We start from the raw sequence: 21,516 nt of genomic DNA, 5'->3' as shown, positions 1-21,516 counted from the left end.
TTTTATTTCTAAAACCTCCTAAAAATCACAACTAGTACCATCGAATACCATTTGTATTAATCTAAGAAATTTACAGTAACATTAGTTGCATGTCAAATACAATATCTTTTATTGAAAATGTAAACAATTTCAAAATGTTTCCCCCCAGTAAAAATTTCAGTTGTTTTCAGTATTTTAAAAGTCTACAGGGATAATCTTCCCAAAAAAACCAACAGTCCATCACATAAACCAGCCTCCCATCCATTGACTCTGTCTACACTTCCCACTGCCTCGGAAAAGCAGCCAGCATAGTTAAGGACCCCACGCACCCTGGATATTCTCTCTTCCATCTTCTTCCATCAGGAAAAAGATACAAAAGTCTGAGGTCACGTCCCAACCAACTCAAGAACAACTTCTCCCCTGCTGCTGTCAGATTTTTGAATGGACCTACCTTGTATTAAGTTAATCTTTCTCTACACCCTCACTATGACTGTAACACTACATTCTCCACTCTCTCGTTTCCTTCTCTATGAACGGTATGCTTTGTCTGTGTGCAAGAAACAAAAGGTTGACAGCATGGAAACAGGCCCATTGGCCCAACTTGTCTATGCTTTTTTATCATTCAGCTCGTCCCAATTGCCCGCATTTGGCCCATATCCCTCCAGACCCATCTTACACATGTAACTCTCTAAATGCTTTTTAAAAGACAAAATTGTACCTGCCTCTACTACTACCACCTCTGGCAGCTTGTTCCAGACACTCACCACCCTCTGTGAGAAAAAATTGCCCCTCTGGACACTTTTGTATCTCTCCCCTCTCACCTTAAACCTATGCTCTCTAATTTTAGACTCCCCTATCTTTGGGAAAAGATGCTGACTATCTAGCTGATCTGTGCCCCTCATTATTTTACAGACCTATTTTATAAAATAATCTTCCAACAAAGAATTATTGGTTTAAGTTTTCTTTACAGCAAAGGGATGTAAACTGAACATCCCCATGAATATTTAATGATCGAAATGTACAATACAGTTGACAGCATTCAAATATGACCAAATTGAGAGAAGCAGTGTTCACTAAAATGAGCACTCCTTCCTGTTTCATTTCATATCAAACCAACAGAAATTGTAACCAAAGTGTTTTTCTCAGTGTTTTATTTATGATTGTTGCAAAAGAGAATTTACACTTGTCCAGTCTGGTAATTATAATTGTTGCGATGAATGCAGATACAGTCTCTTGTCCCGAGAGCTAATATTATCACTGGCAATATCATAGCAGAGGGAATCTGGGATTTCCCTGCTTAATGTTCCGCTGGGATTCCTATGAAACTGAGGAATTTCCAATGAGATAGGAGATGCAAAGTGATGCGCTATCAATAAGGTGAAAGACTACCGGTGTGCCAATACAAGTGTAGGCTTTTATTCACAACAGAATCAGGAGCAGATTCGAACAAATAACCAACCTGGACTGAACAAGAGGGAGGAGACAGCCACCTTTATACTAGGTGCCGAGGGGAGGAACCAAACTGAGAGGGGATGTGTCCAGGTATGACAAGCACACACAACGGTGGTCCATATAGGACAAAGGCACAACTGAGGTCCACCACATTCACCCCTTTCTTTAAAAAAACAACACGGGGGTGAAGCGGAAACAACATTACAAGTCCAGCTTGATCCGCCGTTGCGATCGTCGTAGTGCAGGTCGCAGAGTCGTCCAATCAGGGAGCGATGTCGGCCCAGGCTCCGTACAGTGAGCGTCGAGAGAAGGCGCTGGGTGGTGTGAAGTGGACCAATCCGTCGTCCCGTCCAGTCGTCGGGTACTGCGTGGCGACGGCTCCGGCGACTCAAGCGAGCTGTACATAGGGGCGAGAGGAGTGAGCAGTGGCCCTGGTGGCGTATGGGGAACAGTGGGAACCGGAGCTGGGGGGTGGGGGGCCGCCACGGGCTCGGGGCGCACTACATTGGGGACAGGGGCTGAGGGAGGAAGAGGTGTAGCAGTCTCCGAACGGACGACACCAGGGACCGTGGGGCGGAAGGACGTGGTGACCTCCGGGGCACCCGCGGGTGCCAAGTCACGGACAGAAACCGTGTCCTCCCGCCCATCAGGGTACGCTACGTAAGCGTATTGAGGATTAGCGTGGGGCAATTGGACCTCCTCGACCAAGGGATCTGCCTTATGGGTCCGGACATGCTTCCGAAGCAGGACGGGTCCCGGGGACATCAGCCAATCCGGGAGCGAAGTATCCGAGGAGGACTTCCTAGGGAACGAAAACATCCGCTCATGAGGGGTCGTATTGGTCGCTGTGCACAAGAGTGACCTAATGGAATGTAATGCGTCCGGAAGGACGTCTTGCCAACGGCTGACTGGAAGGCCCCTAGACCGTAACGCTAATAGAACGGCCTTCCAGACGGTTGCGTTCTCCCGCTCTACTTGACCATTGCCCCTGGGGTTATAGCTAGTGGTGCGGCTGGAGGCAACGCCTTTGGCGAGCAGGTACTGCCTCAGCTCGTCACTCATGAAAGAGGACCCACGATCGCTATGAACATAGGCTGGGAAGCCGAACAGGGTGAAGAGCTTGTTCAGGGTCCGAATCACTGTAGCCGTGGTCATGTCCGAGCAGGGGAAGGCAAAAGGGAAACGTGAGTATTCATCAATGATATTCAGGAAATAAACATTGCGGTTAGAGGAGGGGAGGGGGCCTTTAAAATCAATGCTAAGGCGCTCAAACGCGCGAGTGGCCTTCACAAGGTGCACCCTACCTGGCCGGTAGAACTGCGGTTTGCACTCAGCGCAGACCCTGCATTGCCTGGTAATCGTCCGGACTTCCTCAAGGGAGAAGGGCAGGTTACGGGACTTGACAAAATGGAAAACTCTGGTGACACCCGGATGACAGAGGTCGTTATGGAGGGAATGTAGCTGGTCTAGTTGGGCGCTGGCACATGATCCATGGGACAGGACGTCTGGGGGCTCATTGAGCTTCCCAGGCCAGTACATGATGTCATATCTGTAGGTGGAGAGCTCAATCCTCCACCGCAAGATTTTGTCATTCTTAATCTTGCCCTTTTGCCTGGTGTTAAACAGGAAGGCAACTGACCGCTGGTCCGTAATTAAGGTGAATCGTTGGCCCGCGAGATAATGGCGCCAGTGCCGGACGGCTTCCACGATGGTCTGGGCCTCCTTCTCGACCGAGGAGTGTTGAATCTCAGGGCCTTGTAAGGTCCGGGAAAAGAAGGCCACCGGACGGCCCCTCTGGTTAAGGGTGGCGGCTAGGGCAAAGTCAGACGCATCACTTTCCACTTGGAATGGGATGGATTCGTCCACAGCGTGCATCGCGGCCTTCGCGATGTCCGCTTTGATGTTGTCGAAGGCCCGACGGGCCTCCTCCGCCAGGGGAAAAGAGGTCGATTTTAGGAGCGGACGGACTTTATCTGCGTAACAGGGAACCCACTGGGCATAATAGGAGAAGAAGCCCAGGCAACTCCTCAGTGCTTTGAGGGTAGTAGGAAGGGGAAGCTGCATAAGGAGACGCATACGGGCTGGGTCGGGGCCAAGGACACCATTTTCTATCACGTACCCAAGGATGGCGAGGCGGCGTGTCCGGAAAACACACTTCGTCTCATTATATGTGAGGTTCAGGAGAGTGGCCGTACGAAGGAATTTTTGTAGGTTGGCATCATGATCCTGCAGGTCATGGCCCTAGATGGTGATGTTATCCAGATACGGGAAAGTGGCCCGTAGCCCGTGCTGGTCTACCATTTGATCCATGGCCCGCTGGAAGACTGAGACCTCATTGGTGACAACAAAGGGGACTCGGAGGATCTGATAGAGGCGGCCATCCGCCTCAAAGGCAGTATATGGGCGATCCTCTGAGCGGATAGGGAGCTGGTGGTAAGCCGATTTCAAATCGACCGTCGAGAAAACCCTATAGTGCGCGATGCGGTTGACTATGTCCGCGATACGGGGAAGAGGATACGCATCTAGTTGGGTATACCTGTTTATGGTCTGGCTGTAGTCAATCACCATGCGGTGTTTCTCCCCCGATTTAACTACGACCACTTGCACCCTCCAGGGGCTGGTGCTGGCCTGGATAATCCCTTCCCGGAGCAGCCGTTGTACCTCGGACCGAATGAAGGCCCGGTCATCCGCACTATAGCGCCGACTCTTGATGGCGATAGGCCTACAATCCGGGGTGAGGTTATCAAATAAGGGGGGGGTGATCTTGACGGTCGAGAGACTGTAGGTGGTGCGCGAGGAGCGCTGCAGTGACGGTGCCTTGCAGACGGAGAGCGGGGGATAAGGGCCATCATACTGCAGGGTGACGCTCCTATGATGGCTGAGGAAATCTAACCCCAGCAGTACAGCTGCGCAGAGTCGCGGCAGCACGAGAAGCCGAAAACGCTCGTAGACTGTGCCCTGTACCGTCAGCGTCACCAAACAGCACCCGAGGACCTCCACTGAGTGGGAATTCGAGGCCATGGAGATGGTCTGGCTCCAGGGTCGCACGGGAAGGGCATATTGACGCACTGTGCGAGGGTGTATAAAACTTTCTGTGCTCCCGCAGTCGAACAGGCAGTTTTCTGCATGACCATTTACCTTGATCTCCATTATTGACTTGGAGAGTTGATGAGGCTGCGACTGGTCCAGGCAAATCGATGCCACGTCGAATCAAAGAAGAATCCGTCTTCGTCGCCGTCTGATGACGTCACGAATAAAGCTTCCTGCTCAGCGCGTCTTGATGCCAGTCTCAAAGATGGCGATTCCTGCGCTTCCGGTGACCGCATCAAAGATGGCGATTCCCACGCTTCCGGTGACCGCATCAAAGATGGTGATTTCCGCGCTTCCGGTGACCGCATTAAAGATGGCGATTCGCGCGCAGCCACCGACTGCATTAAAGATGGCTGTGCCCGCTGAACACACGTGGCGACACGAGGCTTCGGAAGCGGCTTTGCCCGGCAGACTTTAGCGAAGTGGCCTACCTTACCGCATCCGGAGCAAATCGCGTCCTTCGCCAGGCAGCGACGCCGAGGGTACTTGGGTAGGCCGCAAAAGTAACATTTGGGCCCCGCCAGAACAGCTGTTGTGGTGGAGCCATGATGCGCGATTGATTCACACGGGAGGCTAGGACGTACTCGGGAATAAAGGCTTTTATTCACAACAAGATTGGAGCACACTACTTAACAATACTATCCCAGACTAAGGGCTACGAGGAAGTAGCAGTGACCTTTATACTCCTGTAAGAAGGCGGAGCCGAACGGAGTGTACCACATAAACAATAATAACAGGTGGAACACCCCAACCCTAACCCCAACAGTAACGAGAGTAACATATGTACAAGTACCCATAGTGATAACCATCTATGGTTCACCACATTCACCCCTCCTTTAAAAACAAAGGCCGGTGGGGTAAGGAGACAATACGAACTGTCCAAATGTTCACAAGTTCAGCCGTATCGGAGGTCCGCACCGTCTCTGCGACCTCCGCAGCACTGGCTCCAGTGCCGGTTCTGGTGACCGTGGTGACGACCCTCTCTCCGAGGTGGTGTCCACTGACTCCTCCAGTTCCTCACACGCCTGTCGACCTCGAGGTGGCGACAATCTCCTGGACTCAGGCAAGCTGTACACGGGAGTAAGAGGATTAAGTTGAGGTCCCGATGCTGCCCGCGCCATGTCAGGAGGGGAGAGAATGGGCAAAGGAATCCTAACCAGGGGTGCGGGAGTGACGGGGGTTTCCAGGTCCCCTGCAGGCGCTAGATCTCTGATAGAGACTGGGTCCTCTCGCCCGTCAGGATATGCCACATAGGCATATTGAGGGTTGGCGTGGAGGAGATGGACCTGTTCAACCAAAGGGTCGGACTTGCGGGCCCTAACATGCCGCCGCAGGAGGACAGGTCCTGAGTACGTCAACCAAGACGGCAGTGAGGTCCCAGAGGAAGACTTCCTAGGGAAGGTAAACATCCGCTCATGTGGGGTAGCGTTGGTTGCCGTACACAGGAGGGACTGGATTGAATGGAGCGCATCAGAAAGTACCTCTTGCCAACGGGTGACTGGAAGACACCGAGACCTTAGCGCCAGTAAAACAGCCTTCCAGACTGTAGCGTTTTCTCTCTCGACCTGTCCGTTACCCCTGGGGTTGTAACTCGTAGTCCTACTTGAGGCAATTCCCTTAGAGAGCAGGTATTGCCTCAAGTCGTCGCTCATAAATGACGAACCCCTATCACTGTGGTTATAACTGGGATAGCCGAACAGGGTAAAAAGACTCTGAAGGGCTTTGATGACCGTGGCAGAGGACATGTCAGAACAGGGGATGGCAAAGGGGAATCGGGAGTATTCGTCAACCACGTTGAGGAAATACACATTCCGACCTGTCGAAGGAAGGGGCCCCTTGAAGTCGACACTCAGTCGTTCAAAAGGGCGAGTGGCCTTAATGAGATGTGCCCTGTCAGGCCGGTAGAAGTGCGGCTTGCACTCTGCACAAACCTGGCAGCTTCGAGTTATCGACCTGACATCCTCTATGGAGTAGGACAGATTCCGAGCCTTTACAAAAAGGAAAAACCGAGTGATCCCCGGATGGCAGAGATCATTGTGGAGGGCCTGTAACCGGTGCTCCTGCACACTGGCACATGTTCCACGTGACAGGGCATCTGAGGGCTCATTGAGCTTCCCCGGACGGTACATGATATCATAGTTGTAGGTGGAGAGTTCGATTCTCCACCTCAAGATTTTATCATTCTTAATTTTTCCCTTTAACGTGTTGTTGAACATGAAGGCCACGGACCGCTGGTCCGTGAGCAGGGTAAACTGTTTGCCAGCCAAATAATGGCACCAATGCCGTACAGCCTCCACAATGGCCTGAGCCTCTTTCTCCACAGAGGAGTGCCGAATTTCAGGGCCTTGGAGGGTGCTAGAGAAAAAGGCGACGGGCCTGCCCGCCTGGTTAAGTGTGGCGGCCAGGGCGAAATCAGATGCATCACTCTCCACTTGAAAAGGGATGGACTCATCAACAGCGTGCATCGTGGCTTTCGCGATGTCGGCTTTTATCCCTGCAAAGGCTAGGCGAGCCTCTGCTGTCAGGGGAAAAGAGGTAGATTTTATGAGCAGACGGGCTTTGTCCGCGTAATTGGGGACCCACTGTGCATAGTACGAGAAGAAGCCTAAACATCTTCTCAGTTCTTTGATGCGAGTGGGTAGGAAGTTCAAGGAGGGGGCGCATATGGTCTGGATCGGGGCCGATGACCCCGTTTTCCACCACGTATCCGAGGATTGCTAGGCGGTGCTTGCCAAATACGCACTTCTCCTTGTTATAGGTCAGGTTCAGGAGAGACGCAGTGCGTAAAAACTTCTGGGGGTTTGCGTCGTGGTCCTGCTGGTCATGGCCGCAGATAGTGACGTTGTCAGGTACGGGAAGGTAGCCCGTAGCCTGTTTTGGTCCACCATTCGGTCCATCTCACGCTGGAAGACCAAGACCCCATTAGTGACGCCGAAAGGGACTCTTAAAAAGTGGTAGAGACGGCCATCCGCCTCAAAGGTCGTGTATTTGCAGTCCTCTGGGCGAATGGGGAGCTGGGGGTAGGCTGACTTCAAGTCGATGGTGGAGAACACCCGGTACTGCGCAATCTGGTTGACCATGTCAGATATGCGCGGGAGAGGGTACGCATCCAGCTGCATGTACCTATTAATGGTCTGACTATAGTCTATGACCATCCGGGGCTTGTCTCCAGTCTTAGCCACCACGACTTGTGCTTTCCATGGGCGAGTGCTAGGTTGAATGATCCCTTCCCTGAGGAGCCGCTGAACCTCAGATCGAATAAAGATCTGATCCTCAGCGCTGTAACGCCTGCTCTTCGTCGCGATGGGCTTGCAGCCTGGCACGAGATTTTCGAATAGGGAAGGCGGGGTAATTTTGAGTGTTGAGAGGCCGCATGTGGAGCACGCTGGACAATTTGGAGGCTGCTGTTCGCCCACTGAAAGTGGAGGGAGTGGCCCATCGTACTGCAGGGTCACACTCTTCAGGTGGACCATAAAGTCTAGCCCCAGGAGTACTGGAGCGCAAAGGTGCGGTAACACGAGGAGCCTGAAGTTCTCATAGACTGTGCCCCACACCGTTAAGGTTACCACACAGCTCCCAAGGACGAGGACAGATCGGGACCTCGACGCCATGGACACTGTCTGCTTGACAGTTTGCACACGGAGAGTGCACCGTTTTACTGTATCTGGATGGATGAAGCTCTCCGTGCTCCTGCTGTCAAACAGACAATGCGCCAGGCGCCCATTTACCTCTATGTCCATCATGGACTTGTCGAGTCTGTGAGGCTTGGCCTGTTCCAGGATGATTGATGCCACTGTTGGATCCCGAGCATAACTGCAGGCAGCTGAGATAGCTGACGACGAGGACCTCTGCTGGTCTTCTGCGGCCGGTGTCGACCAAGGTGGCTGCGCCCATGAATCGCACGTGGGCGATGATGTTGAAAATGGTGGCACCCGCAGGTCACACATGGCTTGCGTCGTCATCATAGGAAATGGCGGCGCCCGTGGATCGCACGTGGCTGAAGACATCGGCGAGGCCGGAGACGAGGAGATGGATCCTGGGGAGTCGCACGCAGCGCTGCCGGGCTTGGAAGGGATCTTTGCTCGGCACACTTTTGCATAGTGTCCTTTCTTTCCACAGGCGGAGCAAAACACCGTCCTGGCCGGACATCTCTGGCGAGGATGCTTCGCCAATCCACAGAAATAGCACCATGGGCCTCCAGGAGCTGCCGCAGCCGTCAGGTCTGAAGTTGAGAGCATTATCGCGCAGTTCCGAGGAGCCGCCGAGTACAGTTGAGGCAGTGGCTGTGCTTGCCACGCTGTTCCCACATGGTCGGTGGGGTAGGTTTCGAGACTTCTGGAGGCCGTTTCCATTGCATCGGCCAAATCTCCCGTCTTAGCCAGGTCCAAGTTACCCTGCTCTAGCAGCCGCAGGCGAATATAGGATGAGTCGATTCCCGCCACGAACGCGTCCCGAATAAGGTCGTTGGTGTATTGAGTAGCCGACACCTCCTTGCAGTTGCAGGCTCTGGCTAGCTGTTGAAGTTCGCGCAGGTGCTGTCCCACAGTTTCGCCGGGCTGCCGCCGTCAAGTGGCTAATAGGTGACGAGCATGAATTTCGTTCGGCTGTTTATTATACAGCTTCTTGAGTAATTCGATAGCATCTTTGTAATTTTGGGAATCGCGAATTGTTGCATACACGGTGTCGCTCACCCTGGCGTGGAGGACCCGCAATCTGTTGGCGTCGGACTGGACTGCTGTCGAGGCCTCAACGTAATCCTCGAAGCACTTCAACCAATGGTCGGAAGTATTCGACGCCCCAGCGGCACGCGGATCCAAGGTTAGCCGATCGGGCTTTAGCATCTGCTCCATTTTTTTTTCGGAACAAAATTTTCAGTATTTTGTTGTGAATAAAATTGATGCGCGATTGATTCACACGGGAGGCTAGGACGTACCCGGGAATAAAGGCATTTATTCACAACAAGATTGGAGCACACTACTTAACAATATTATCCCAGAATAAGGGCTACTAGGAAGTAGCAGTGACCTTTATACTCCTGTAAGAAGGCGGAGCCGAACGGAGTGTACCACATAAACAATAATAACAGGTGGAACACCCAAACCCTAACCCCAACAGTAACAAGAGTAACATATGTACAAGTACCCATAGTGGTAATCATCTGTGGTTCACCACAGTCGGTGCCGAGGGGAGGAACCAAACCGGAAGGGGATGTGTCCAGGTATGACAAACACACACAACGGTGGTCCATATAGGACAAAGGCACAACTGAGGTCCACCACACAGAGACAATCTCCAAACAGTTTTAAAATGCTTCCTGTGAGCTGATCATCACGAGCTGTCTCGGCACTGCCCCTCCCTCTCACCCACGGTTGACAAGAAATTACTCCGCTGCTCCCTCCCACACTCATTCTGGAAAAGGCGTCTGTCCTAATGCTTCCAAACTCCCTCCCTGCAGCCTGCAATCTCCTGAGGAAGGAAATAAATAATAGACGAAAACATCTATATTGATTTACCTCCCCAGCCTGGTTACTTTATCAAATTATTTTTCTGTTGTTCAAAATGGCAAGTGCTATAATTGGCTGCTGCTGATCACACATCAGCTTCTGGAAGTTTCTGAGCAGTTTGAAAGTGAACAAAGGCAAACACCTGGAGGGCTCTAGAACACTCCTTGCATCATATGAACATTCCAACCAAGACAACACAAAGGATTAGCAGACGAGTCTGCCCCAGCTATGGTCAAAGGCAGCTGTTTGTGACTCTCTCAGTATGGTGCTAATGACCCCATCGTTACCTGCTCCAAAGTTGGGTTTGAAACAGGAGCTGCTTAGCCGAAAAGCTAAACCTGAAACCACCCTGTCACATGATAGAGACTTGAGTTTTTTGAACCCATTTAATGATACAGCTTCAGAAACTGCTTGACCTCAGAAGAGAAATAGTGATCCAGGCAGGTACCCGGTTGTCCAGGTAAACTGCTTCATCCACACTGTGAACAACTAGAACATAGAACATTACAGCGCAGTACAGGCCCTTCGGCTTCGATGTTGCGCCGACCAATGAAACCAATCAAAAGCCCATCTAACCTACACTATTCCAAAATCATCCATATGTTTATCCAATAACCATTTGAATGCCCTTAATGTTGGCGAGTCCACTACTGTTGCAGGCAGGGCATTCCACGCCCTCACTACTCTCTAAGTAAAGAACCTACCTCTGACATCTGTCCTATATCTATCACCCTTTAATTTAAAGCTATGTCCCCTCGTGCTAGCCATCACCATCCGAGGAAAAAGGTTCTCACTATCCACCCGATCGAATCCTCTGATTATCTTGTATGCCTCTATTAAGTCACCTCTTAACCTTCTTCTCTCTAACGAAAATAGCCTCAAGTCCCTCAGCCTTTCCTCATACGATCTTCCCACCATACCAGGCAACATAGAAACATAGAAAACTACAGCACAAAACAGGCCCTTCGGCCCCACAAGTTGTGCCGAACATATCCCTACCTTCTAGGCCGACCAATAACCCTCCATCCGATTAAGTCCCATGTACTCATCCAGGAGTCTCTTAAAAGTCCCTATTGAGTTTGCCTCCACCACCACTGACGGCAGCCGATTCCACTCGCCCACCACCCTCTGTGAGAAAAACTTCCACCCAGCATTTCCCCTGTACCTACCCCCCAGCACCTTAAACCTGTGTCCTCTCGTAGCAGACATTTCCACCCTGGGAAAAAGCCTCTGAGAGTCCACCCGATTTATGCCTCTCAACATCTTATATACCTCTATTAGGTCTCCTCTCATCCTACGTCTCTCCAAGGAGAAAAGACCGAGCTCCCTCAGCCTATCCTCATAAGGCATGCCACTCAATCCAGGCAACATCCTTGTAACTCTCTGCTGCACCCTTTCAATCTTTTCCACATCCTTCCTGTGATGAGGCGACCAGAACTGAGCACAGTACTCCAAGTGGGGTCTGACGAGGGACTTATATAGCTGCATCATTATCCCTGGACTCCTAAACTCAATCCCTCGATTGATGAAGGCCAGCACACCATACGCCTTCTTAACCACCTCCTCCACCTGCGGGGCCGATTTTAGAGTCCTATGGACCCGGACCTGGTACCAGGCAATGCCAAGTGGGCGGGGCCTGAGGGGTAGAGTCTTCTGGGGCATGGCCGACTGTGGTCTGGGTCGGTGGGTGGGCAGGGTGCTGGGCATTCTGCAGGCAATCGGTTGGGGTGGGGATTCAATCCATCTGGGCAGCGGGGGATGATATTTCCCGGTGGAGCGTGGTTTGCGATCGCTCACAGGCCCCCACGATAGCTCAGGGGGTGGTCTGGGTCGAGGGCAGCTCCAGCAGAAGAGGCCTGACAGGACTTTCTCTCAGACCTGTCAGGCCTCTGCTAGTTGCCATTGTGCATATGCAGCCACAGGGGTCTACACATGCGCAATGGTGCCCTTTGCTGCTGCAGCAGGCATGCTGGCAATTTCAGCCCCGCCTCTTTCCACTACAGACAAGAAATGGTTTATCCCATTCTTCCTGCACTGACTGGATAAAATATTGGATTTGAACTTGCCCTAAAAACGAGTGAGAAACTCTCCCATCTTCCCGCCCACCCTTGACTTTGAATTTTTTTGGTAAGGTTCCTCCGCCCAGGTTTCCATGTATAGACTGTCAGTGAGAGGAGAAATTAATGTTGTTTACATTAAACCTCTCTGTTATGTATTGGAGACAGTAAGAAGTCTCACAGCACCAGGTTAAAGTCCAACAGGTTTATTTGGTAGCAAAAGCCATCATAGCAGGGACAGAATCTGGTTAAAAATGAACAGAACTTTATGAATGGTGTGATGTCTTCCCTGGCTGCTTCGTCTCTCTGTTTCCCATGCTGGAAAATACAGCTGAAAACCAAGAGAAATGCGGAAGGTTCAGAGGGGAGGTGAAAAAGCACGTTCGAGAAGTAAAGAAGGAATACGAGATAGGGCTGGCAGCCAACATCAAGGGGAATCCCAAAGTCTTCCATCGGCACATCAATAGTAAAAGGGATTTGAAAGGAGGGGCAGGATTGATTGGGGATCTAAGAGAGAGTTTACACATGGAGGCTGGGAACATGGCTAAGTTATTAAATGAATACTTTGCATCCATCTTTAACAGGAGATAGATGCTACGCAGGGCATCAAAATGCTGTCACACCAGACTTTAAAATTGGCCTTAGCTCCTTAACGCAATGACTTACTACTGCTCCTGGCTGCAGGCCTGTTCTCTTCTCTTTCCATGTGGCTCTGGTCAGTCTGACTGATTCCCCAATTCCACGTTCTGGTCCTTTCGTCACTATCAGGGGCTTCTGGCTGACATCGTCATGGTTTCGGCTTTCACCACACTGCCACTTACCCTCGCTGCTCTCTCTCTGTCTATCTTGTCTCATGCTACCTGGGTCTACCTCTTTGCTTGCCAAGGACACTGCTCGGTGCAGGAAGAGGGCTGCTCTGCTTGGTGCTCTCCTCCAATACCACAAACTACTGTCAAAGATGACAGCACAATTTTAACCAACCAGCTGCAGTATCAATCTGCCTCTATTCCCACCTGGTCCAGTGACAGCTCTGATCCAACCCAACCCCGACTCTGAAAGATGAGAATGTGAATGGGTTCGCTTTGGGAAGTCAGGAACAGAATGCAAGGAAATAGTCTGATTGGAACTTCCGAAAACAAATCTCCGATCACCTTGTAATTTCCAGCTTCTTCTTCCCTTTCGTTCTATTACATCCAACAATTTTTATTTATACATAAATATATATTTTTAAAAAGGATGAACTCTTCCAGTTATTGAAGAAATTGCTGTCATTGTCAATTAATAATTATAAACTTGACCTTCCCTCTTCTATAACATTGAATATTATATAAAATGTAGGTTTAGCTCAGCATGGAAACAGCCTTGTCCACTGCACTGCATGTTGCTTATTTCAATGTAAGTAAAAGTTTTAATATTAGAAATGTATTTTGTTAAAACAGAATCCTAAAGTGTTGAAAAGTCAATGAGCCAGTTCGACCACACCCTCCTGACACAATCCTGAACCTCAGAGAATGTGGAATGACCCCTGCTGAATCCTCTAATTATTAACATGCTGGGCAGGTCAAGGTTCATTAATTAAAAAACCATTCATTTCAGAAACAGAAGGTACATGCTGGGATGATGTTGAATTGAAAGAGCCACTGCAAATATTAACTGTTTCACGATAGGGTTGATGAATGAGTCTATAATTCCTTGTCAGATTTAGTGAGGAAATGAGATCAGGAAGATAAACGTTTGAGTCTCTCCACAAGACAATGTTAAAGGTCCCCAGCTCAGCGGAGTTCCTTATGGAGAGTCTGCAAAAACTCACTTCTGCATTTTCATAACCAGGTCATTAACTGATTCAAAATAAACCCAACAAACACTTCACTGGCAATGGGTTAATAACTCGATAGTATTACCACACAAAGGAATTTTACAGAGGGGGCTTCTCAGTGTCTAACACGGAAATGCCATATTCCTTTAGGGAGGATTTGTGGAGCCAGGAGGTTCTTTCAAACTACATTACTTGCTCAATTCTCTTGAATTTTGCAGAGCCAAACCTTTGATTGCCTGCCTAGAATTATAGAGGCATTGTAGAGATTCGGCCCATCGAGTCTACGCCAACTGTCTGACAGAGTATCTTACCCAGACCCTCTCCCCCATCCATCTCTATAATCCCAACATTTGCCTTGGCCAATCCATCTAGCCTACACACCCTGGGACAATAAGGGGCAATTTGAATGACCAATCCCCCTAACCTCACATCTTTGGACTGTGGGAGGAAACCAGAGCACCCGGAGGAAGCCCACGCAGACACGGGGAGAACGTGCAGACTCCACACAGACAGTGACCCAAGCTGGGAATCGAACCCGGGTCCTGGCATTATGAGGCAGCAGTGCTAACCACTGTGCCACCCTGCCACCACCATTGGGTGTCAGATGATATTGTCCATCACAAAGGAACATAATTTGAACTGATGTTGCTGGTGGATTCAGTGAGTCTGGCTGGACAAGAACTTCTCAACAGCTGACTCTCAATATCGATGGATAACTCGTTCAACAATTAATGACTAGGACAATGTCAGCCCTAAAATCAAAACCAGCTCCTGATAAACATTCCCATTGGAAGACATTGTGCAGAAAGAATTTCACATGACTCGAGTGAGCATTGTGAAATTTCTCTTTGCCTTTGAGAACTGAGGCAGTTGTCTTGACATCAACTGGAGCCCAGCTGACTGTCTGAAGGGGTCTGGGGGAGGTGGGACCTGTACAAATTGGACAGGTTACACCTGGGCAGGACTGGGACTGGTGTCCCAGGGGGTTGGAGAGGGTTTAAATGAATATGCCAGAGGGGTGGGAACCTATGTAAGGAATCAGAGAAGGAGGGAGCACGGACAAAATGTGGGGACAAAGTTCCAACTACATCAAAAATCAGGAAAAAGTTAATAGGAAGGAGAACTCAGGAGATGTTATCAATGCATGTGTCAGCATTCAAAAAGAAGGTACAAAAACTAGCATAAGGGCACTATATCTGAATGCTCGTAGCATTCGAAACAAGGTAACTGAGTTGACGGCACAAATCATTGCGAACGAGTATGATTTGGTGGCCATTACAGAGACATGGTTGCAGGATGGTCACGACTGGGAGTTGAATATCCAGGGGTATCAGACTGTTCGGAGGGACCAACAGGAAGGTAAGGGAGGTGGTGTAACTCTGATATTTAAGGATGACATCAGTGCGGTAGTGAGAGATGATATCGGTTCTATGGAAAAAAAGGTTGAATGCATTTGGGTGGAAATTAGAAATAGTAAGGAGAAAAAGCCACTGATAGGCGCAGTCTATAGGCCACCAAATAATAACATCATGGTGGGGCGAGAAATAAACAAAGAAATAACTGATGCATGTAAAAGTGTTACAGCAATTATCATGGGGGATTTTAATCTACATATCAATTGGTCAAACAAAGAACAAAGAAAATTACAGCACAGTAACAGGCCCTTCGGCCCTCCAAGCCTGCACCGACAATGCTGCCCGACTTAACTAAAACCCCCGACCCTTTCAGGGACCATATCCCTCTATTCCCATCCTATTCATTTTATTTGTCAAGATGTCCCTTAAAAGTCACTACCGTATCCGCTTCCACTTCCTCCCCTGGCAACGAGTTTCAGGCACCCACCACCCTCGGTGTAAAAGATCTGCCTTGTACATCTCCTTTAAACCTTGCCCCTCGCATATTAAAGCCGTGCCCCCGAGTAATTCACTCTTCCACCCTGGGAAAAAGCTTCTGACTATCCACTCTGTCCATGCCTCTCATAATCTTGTAGACTTCTATCAGGTCACCCCTCAACCTCCGTCCCAGTGAGAACATACCAAGTTTCTTCTCTTCTCATAGCTAATGCCCTCCATACCAGGCAACATCCTGGTAAATCATTTCTGTACCCTCTCTAAAGCCTCCACATCCTTCTGGTAGTGTGGCGACCAGAATTGAACACTATAATCCAAGTGTGGCCTAACTAAGGTTCTATAAAGCTGCAACATGACTTGCCAATTTTTAAACTCAATGGCCCGGCAGATGAAGGCAAGCATGCTGTATGCCTTCTTGACTACCTTCTCCACCTGCATTGTCACTTTCAGTGACCTGTGTACCTGTACACCCCGATCTCTTTGCCTATCAAACCAGGTTGGTCAAGGCACTCTTGAGGAGGAGTTCATAGAATGTATCCGCGATAGCTTCCTTGAACAATGGAACCTATGAGGGAGCAAGCTATCCTAGATCTGGTCCTGTGGAATGAGGCAGGAATAATTAATGATCTTGCAGTTAGGGAACCTCTCGGAAGAAGTGATCACAGTATGGTTGAATTTAAAATACAGATGGAGGGTGAGAAGGTAAAATCCAATACCAGTGTCTAGTGCTTAAACAAAAGAGGCTATAAAGGGATGAGGGAGGAGTTGGCTAAGGTTGACTGGGAGCAAAAACTTTATGGTGGGACAATTGAGGAACAGTAGAGGACTTTCAAAGCGATCTTTCACAGTGCTCAGCAAAAGTATATACCAGTGATAAGGAAGGACTGTAGAAAAAGAGATAATCAGCCATGGGTATCGAAGGAAATAAAGGAGGGTGTCAAATTGAAAGAAAATGCATACAAAATGGCAAAGATTAGTGGGAACCTCGAGGATTGGGAAATCTTTAAAGGTCAACAGAAAGACACGAAAAAAGCTATAAAGAAAAGTAAGATGGATTATGAGAGTAAACTAGCTCAGAATGTAAAAACAGATCGCAAAAGTTTCTACAAATATATAAAACCAAAAAGAGTGGCGAAAGTAAACATTGGTCCTTTAGAGGATGAGAAAGGGGATGTAATAACTGGAAATGAGAAAATGGCTGAGGCATTGAACAGGTATTTTGTGTCGGTCTTCACAGTGGAAGACACAAATAACATGCCAAAAATTGATGACAAGAAGGCTATGGCAGGTGAGGACCTAGAAACTATCATGGTTTTGTGAGAGGGAGGTCATGCCTCACTAACCTGGTGGAGCTTTTTGAAGAAGTGACCAAAATGGTTGACGAGGGAAGGGCCGTGGATGTCGTCTATATGGACTTTAGTAAAGCGTTTGACAAAGTCCCTCATGGGAGGTTGGTGCAAAAGGTTGGATTTCATGGGATAAAGGGGGAGGTGGCTAGATGGGTGGAGAACTGGCTTGGTCACAGAAGACAGAGGGTGGTAGTGGAAGGGTCTTTTTCTGGCTGGAGGCCTGTAACTAGTAGTGTTCCGCAGGGCTCTGTATTGGGATCTCTGCTGTTTGTGATTTATATAAACGATCTGGAAGAAGGTGTAACTGGGGTGATCAGTAAGTTTGCAGACGACACAAAATTGGCTGGACTTGCAGATAGTGAGGAACATTGTCAGAGGCTACAGATGGATATAGATAGGCTGGAAATTTGGGCAAAGAAATGGCAGATGAAGTTCAATCCAGATAAATGCGAAGTGATGCATTTTGGTAGAGCTAATGTAGGGGGGAGCTATACGCTAAATGGCAGAACCATAAAGGGTGTAGATACGCAGGGGGACCTGGGTGTGCAAGTCCACAGATCCTTGAAGGTGACGTCACAGGTGGAGAAGGTGGTGAAGAAGGCATATGGCATGCTTGCCTTTATAGGACGGGGCATAGAGTATAAATGTTGGGGTCTGATGTTGCAGATGTATAGACCGTTGGTTCGGCCGCATTTGGAGTACTGCGTCCAGTTCTGGTCGCCACACTACCAGAAGAATGTGGAGGCTTTACAGAGAGTGCAGAGGAGGTTTACCAGGATGTTGCCTGGTATGGAAGGGCTTAGTTATGAGGAGAGATTGGGTAAACTGGGGTTGTTTTCACTGGAAAGACGGAGGATGAAGGGTGACCTAATAGAGGTGTATAAAATTATGAAAGGCATAGATAGGGTGAACGGCGGGAAGCTTATTCCCACCCATTATTCCCAAGCTTATTCCCAAGAAAAACAAAGAACGACTAAGAAAGCGATTAAGAAAGGAAAGATAGATTATGAAACTAAACTAGCTCAAAATATAAAAAATGATAGCAAAGGTTTTTACAAGTATATAAAAAGGAATAGAGTGGCTCGAGTGAATATTGGACCCTTGGAAGATGAGAGGGGGGATTTAATAGTGGAAAACGAGGAAATGGCTGAGACTTTAAATAAGTTCTTTGTGTCGGTCTTCACGGTGGAAGACACAAATAGTTTGCCGAATATTAGAGATTGAGAGTTGGTGGGAGGGGAGGTCCTTAATACAATTACTGTTGCTAAGGAGGTGGTGCTTGGTAGACTAATAGGACTGAAGGTAGACAAGTCCCCGGGCCCGGATGGAATGCATCCCAGGGTACTGAAAGAAATGGCTGAGGTAATAGCAGATGCGTTAGTAGTAATTTATCAAAATTCGCTGGACTCTGGGATAGTGCCAGCTGACTGGAAAACAGCTACTGTTACATCGCTGTTTAAAAAAGGAAGTAGACAAAAGGCGGGTAACTACAGGCCGGTTAGCTTCACATCCGTAGTTGGGAAGATGCTAGAGTCCATTATTAAAGAGGAAATAACAGAGCACCTGAATAAGAATGGTTCGATCAAGCAGACGCAGCATGGATTCATGAAGGGAAAGTCGTGTTTGACGAATCTACTGGACTTTTATGAAGATGTCACTACTGCAGTTGACAGAGGAGAACCGGTGGATGTGGTGTTTTTGGATTTCCAGAAGGCGTTCGATAAGGTGCCTCACAAAAGGTTGCTGCAGAAGATTGGGGTACACGGAGTTAGGGGTAAGGTGTTGACGTGGATTGGGGATTTGCTATCTAACAGGAAGCAGAGAGTTGGGATAAATGGGTGCTTTTCTGGTTGGCAGTTGGTGACCAGTGGCGTGCCGCAGGGATCGGTGCTGGGGCCTCAATTGTTTACCATTTACATAGATGATCTGGAGGAGGGGACTGAATGTAGGGTATTCAAGTTTGCTGATGACACGAAGGTGAGTGGGAAAGCAAATTGCGTGGAGGACGCGGAAAGTCTGCAGAGAGATTTGGATAGGCTGAGCGAGTGGGCGAGGATCTGGCAGATGGAATATAACGTTAGCAAATGTGAGGTTATCCACTTTGGAAGAAATAATAGTAAATTGGAATATTATTTAAATGGAGAAAAATTACATCGTGCGACTGTGCAGAGGGACCTGGGGGTCCTTGTGCACAAATCGCAAAAACTCAGTCTGCAGGTGCAGCAGGTGATCAAGAAGGCGAATGGAAAGTTGGCCTTTATCGCGAGGGGGATAGAATATAAAAGCAGGGAGGTCTTGCTGCAACTGTACAAGGCACTGGTGAGGCCGCAACTGGAGTACTGTGCACAGTTCTGGTCCCCTTATTTGTGAAAGGATATATTGGCCTTGGAGGGAGTGCAGAGAAGGTTCACCAGGTTGATACCGGAGATGAGGGGTGTAGCTTATGAGGAGAGATTAAACAGATTGGGTCTGTACTCGTTGGAGTTTAGAAGGCTGAGGGGTGATCTTATAGAGACATATAAGATAATGAAGGGGCTGGATAGGGTAGAGGTGGAGAGATTCTTTCCACTTAGAAGGGAAACCAGAACGAGAGGGCACAGCCTCAAAATAAGGGGGGGCCGGTTCAGAACAGAGTTGAGGGGGAACTTCTTCTCTCAGAGGGTGGTGAATCTCTGGAATTCTCTGCCCATTGAAGTGGTGGAGGCTTCCTCGTTGAATATGTTTAAATCACGGGTAGATAGTTTCCTGATCGATAAGGGAATTAGGGGTTATGGGGAGCAGGCGGGTAAGTGGAACTGATTCGCTTCAGATCAGCCATGATCTTGTTGAATGGCGGGGCAGGCTCGAAGGGCCAGATGGCCTACTCCTGCTCCTATTTCTTATGTTCTTATGTTCTTATTCCCAGGTCGGTGGTGACATTCCTGAGGGGTCATAGGTTCAAGGTGAGGGGGGGGGGAGGTTTAACACGGATATCAGAAGGACGTATTTTACACAGAGGGTGGTGGGGGCCTGGAATGTGCTGCCGTGCAGGGTGGTGGGGGCGGGCACACTGGGAACGTTTAAGACTTATCTAGATAGCCACATGAACGGAGTGGGAATGGACGGATACAAAAGAATGGTCTAGTTTGGACCAGGGAGAGGCGCGGGCTTAGAGGGCCGAAGGGCCTGTTCCTGTGCTGTATTGTTCTTTGTTCTTTGTTTGTTCTTTGTTCATTCACACCACAGGGAGGGCATTAAATTCCACCCTCAGAAGGTTTCAGCATAACGTCACAACTTTTGTACTCAGTGCTTTGTTTATAAAGTCCTGAATCCCAAGTGCTTTGTTAACTATTCTCTCAATGTGTCCTGTCACTTTTAAAGATGGATGCACCTGAAATCTAACCTTGAACACTCTTTAGTGCTGCTCCAATGAGTTTATATTTGCCTCTCCCTCCCTTCTGCCAAAATGCATCATCTTACATTCCTCTGTAATAAACTCCATCTGCCCATTCTGCAGGTTGACCTGTTCCGCGTTGTAATCGATCACCCTCCTGTCAGCCACATCTCCAGTTTTGGCATCATTGGCAAGTTTTTAAGTTGTATTCTGGAAACAATATCCAAGTTATTTATATTTATCAAAAGAATCAGTTCTCCCAACACTGAACCTTGGGGAACATCACTTCCAGACTGAAAAATAACCAATTACTATGACTCAGTTTTCTGTCCTGAAGACCAGTTTTTTGTCGAGGCTGATACTGGCCCTCCTATTTCATGAACCTTGATTTTGTTAACCAGACTTTTAAGTGGTGCTTTGGTGAATGTTTTTTTAAGATCCACATGGAAAACCACATTCTCCTCGTCAAGCTTCTCTCTGACATTATTAAAAACTTCAATGAGATTAATCAAAGGCAATCTGTCATTGTCATTTTCATAAATGACCTGGATGAGGAAGCAGAGGGATGGGTTGGTAAGTTTGCCGACGACACGAAGGTTGGTGGGGTTGTGGATAGTCTGGAGGGATGTCAGAAGTTACAAAGGGACATAGATAGGATGCAAGACTGGGCGGAGAAGTGGCAGATGGACTTCAACCCAGATAAATGCGTAGTGGTCCATTTTGGCAGGTCAAATGGGATGAAAGAGTACAATATAAAGGGAAAGACTCTTAGTACTGTAGAGGATCAAAAGGACCTTGGGGTCCGGGTCCATAGGACTCTAAAATCGGCCCTGCAGGTGGAGGAGGTGGTTAAGAAGGCATATGGTGTGTTGGCCTTTACCAATCGAGGGATTGAGTTTAGGAGTCCGGGGATAATGATGCAGCTATATAAGACCCTCGTCAGACCCCACTTGGAGTACTGTGCTCAGTTCTGGTAGCCTCATTACAGGAAGGATGTGGAAAAGATTGAAAGGGTGCAGAGGAGATTTACAAGGATGTTGCCTGGA

Source organism: Mustelus asterias, chromosome 16 (assembly GCF_964213995.1).
Source record: "Mustelus asterias chromosome 16, sMusAst1.hap1.1, whole genome shotgun sequence".
Taxonomy (NCBI): Eukaryota; Metazoa; Chordata; class Chondrichthyes; order Carcharhiniformes; family Triakidae; genus Mustelus; species Mustelus asterias.
Note: the sequence above shows the minus strand (reverse complement) of the source record.